At 49.5% G+C, this 3,254-nt stretch overlaps 1 long non-coding RNA gene across 1 annotated transcript; it reads right to left on the bottom strand.

Annotated features, from left to right (window-relative positions):
* Positions 1-608: 608 nt before the first annotated feature.
* On the bottom strand, positions 609-1,882 carry LOC123065242 (uncharacterized). Its single transcript, XR_006430939.1, has 2 exons — positions 1,088-1,882; positions 609-966 (listed from the first exon to the last, which is right to left on the bottom strand). It is a non-coding gene; the product is annotated as an uncharacterized lncRNA (long non-coding RNA).
* Positions 1,883-3,254: the final 1,372 nt, after the last annotated feature.

Below are 3,254 nucleotides of genomic sequence, written 5' to 3'. Positions count from 1 at the left end.
ATGCGTACGCGACGAACGAAGTGCACTGCTTCAGACAGATGAGTGCACTGCTTCAGACAGAAACCGCACTGCATAAAAACGAAGTAAAAATCATCGTGTGTACGCGACAACGAAGTGCGCTGCATCAGATAGATCAATGCACTGCTTCAGACCAAAACCGCACTGCATCAAGCAGACTGAAAATCATCGTGTGTACGCATGTTTCGCTTTGGATTGAAAATCGCACTGCATCAGACGGGCAAGTGCACTGCATGTTTTTGCCGGATGTCAATTTTCTCTGATGAAGAAGTGAAGTGACGGGCAAGTGCACTACATGTTTTTGCCGGATGTCAATTTTCTCTGATGAAGAAGTGAAGTGCGCTTCACATCGACTTTTTCATGTTAAACATTTTTTTGGGAGAGTGTTTCTCATTAACATGTTTTTGGGACTGTAGCCGCGAGCCAAGTGAGCTTCAGAACACTTTGGATCAGAGTGCACTTTTTTAATACATTTTTATAATGGTGTACTGTAGACAAGAGTGCACTGCATTTTCTTTTGTAGTCTCTTACTGCACATGGCAAGTGAGTGAAATGTGTCAAAAAATAATGCATCCAGACATAAAAAAAACTACACACACAAACTGCTTTCCCTCTAGGACACAAATCTGTACAACTCGCTCTTGAACACATCAAATTGACAAGTGGTCTTCTAAACAAGAATATTTCCTGTCTTGTTTTTTGCCTCCATAGTGGATCAAAGAAGGAGTGCATAAGGCAGTAGCACCTATCTGAAAACTGCACTAGAGATACATCAGCAATGAACTTCACCAGAGCACATCTTTTGTAGGAAAAAAATCAAACCGCACACTCAGCACCGAGTTGATTTTGGGGGCTTTTTTGCAAGCTGCACCCGCGCACACACACGTCGGCGTGGCCGTCAGAATGCAAGAAACTGAACCTCATCTTTTGGAGTAACACTGATGTGAGCTGCAAGAAAACTGGATTAAGCACTGCAATTTTCAACACAAAAAAGAACTAATAAAGATCTGCACCCCAACATTGCTCACTCGGGGAGGTTCAGCAGAAACAACACAAGCGAACTGCTCACCAGCGACACCGGTGAAGATGCAGTTCATCGAGGGGAGGAAGTGCAGCACTCTTTCTAGGTTGAGGAAGTGCACTCGTCGGGGTCGAGGAAGAGCGCAACAACAGAAGAAATCACGAATCCTTGGCGGTTGAGCTCCGGGACGGCATGTGACATGCCGCTGGCTCACAGATCCGGCGTCTCTGCGGGAAGTAGGGGAACGGAGAAGGCTGGGCCGCGAAGGTGCGGGCCCTGGCGGGATGACGGTGCGGGTCTCCTCCCCGCCTTGAACCACCACCACCCATCCTCGCCCCCCCCCCCCCCCCCCCCCCCCGAGGCCACCACCGCATCCCTCCCCGGCACCGGATCCTGTGGCGGCTTGGGGGGTGCCTGGGATGGCCAGCGTGGTGGCAGCCTAGGGATGGGAAACGCCGCGGGGGGCCTGTGGAAGGCCGGCGCGGCGGCGGCCTGTGGAAGGGAGTAGGGGCACTGGCGGCCAGGGGAGCGGCGGAGTCCGGCGGCCTTGGAGGGGCGGCTACAGGCACGGTAGAGGCCAGATCTGACGGGGCGCCATGGCTGCTCTCGGGGACCCGAGGGTGGAGGCTGTGGGGCGGCGGCCGATGTCGATCCAGTGGCCGGCGCGGTGGGGCGGGAGGTGAGGGCGGCGGTTGGAGGCTGGGGTAGGCGTGGCAGAGGGAGGCGGAGGAGGATCCCCCCGATCCGGTGTTGGTTGGGCCGGGCGTGGCCGGAGGTAGGTGGATGGGCGGGGAGGGTAGGGGGAATCGGGGGTGGGGTGGGAGGTCGTCGTGGGTGGTGGTCGTGGTTGGGGGAACCGGGAGTGGGAGGGAAGGTGGGGTGGGGATCGTGGGGGTGAGGTTGACTCGGTGTGGTGGGTGGGTGGTGCCGGGTGGTAGTGTTAGCAGAATAAGCGACGGGTGTGCAGAATAAGGTCTTAAGGGGGTGTTATCATATATATATATATATGTGTGACCAACACTGAGGTTGGCAGTGGTTGTACGGTTCCTCTTATGGAAAGAATTGCGGAAACAAAATATCCTCTCCAAATCACAACCCAGATCATTATGTCATAATTGAGGACTTGTCGGCCGAGTCCCTCTTATCAGCAAATTTGATCGATGAGCGCTTTCACCAGCCTTTATCTCTCCAAACTCGAGAGGAGGTTCGTGAGCTTCAATATTTAACTGTTTTACTGGACCCCAGATGTGAAACCCTGGATAACTAGTAGTTAGTTTAGGTGATCCTACCACTTCTAGCAAATTTTATTCCTTTTGCTTCAAGTAAATTCTAGGCGATGAGGCGTTTAATTGGATATGGAAATCCAAGTGCAATATGAGATGGAAGGTTTTTGTCTTGTTGCTGATGGTTGACAGGTTAAATACCATGAATGCCTGCACCCCCTCCCCCCCTAAGAGACGATGGTCCATCTTTTCTTTCATTGTGATTTTGCGTCCAGATGTTGGAATACCATCAGAATCACATGGACAAACTATGTTGATATTTTGTTTATGTTGCATGCTGAGAAAGCTAGATGGTAGAAACATATATATTCATGGACGTCTTCACTATGGCTGCTTGGAGTATTTGGTACTCCCTCCATTTAATTTTAGTCCGCATATAAGATTTGTCTGAAATCAAACATAGTAAAGTTTGGTTAAGATTATAGAAAAAATATTAATATTCACAATATAAAATTGATATCATTAGATGCATCATTGAATTAACATTCATACTGTATATCTCAAGTATTGTAAACTTTGACAATTTTGTATATAAACTTGGTCTAACTTTATGAGATTTGACTTAAGATAAATTTCATATCTGAAGTAAAAGAAACGGAGGGAGTACTTCTTTTAGCAGACTATTGCCATCTCATACCACCAAGATTGCCTCCTTTGTTAATTCTTTGCAATTATTTCTGGTGGTGCTTGGTTTTTCTGACTTTTAATCTACTACTGTCTAAGAGCATCTACAGCCGGGCGCCTCAAACCTGCCTCATACGCCCGGGCGGGCCGCCTGGTCACCGACCGTCACAAAATTCCAACCAAGACCACTCCTTAAACGGGCTTCAAATGCCCGGGCTAACCGACACCCCTCATATCCAGCCTAAATATGGGGTGGATATGGGAGCGCCCCGGCACGCCTGCCATGTTATACATGACAGCCCGAACCC

Source organism: Triticum aestivum, chromosome 3B, assembly GCF_018294505.1.
Source record: "Triticum aestivum cultivar Chinese Spring chromosome 3B, IWGSC CS RefSeq v2.1, whole genome shotgun sequence".
NCBI classification, from domain to species: Eukaryota; Viridiplantae; Streptophyta; class Magnoliopsida; order Poales; family Poaceae; genus Triticum; species Triticum aestivum.
This window is presented reverse-complemented; position numbering and strand designations above follow the sequence as displayed.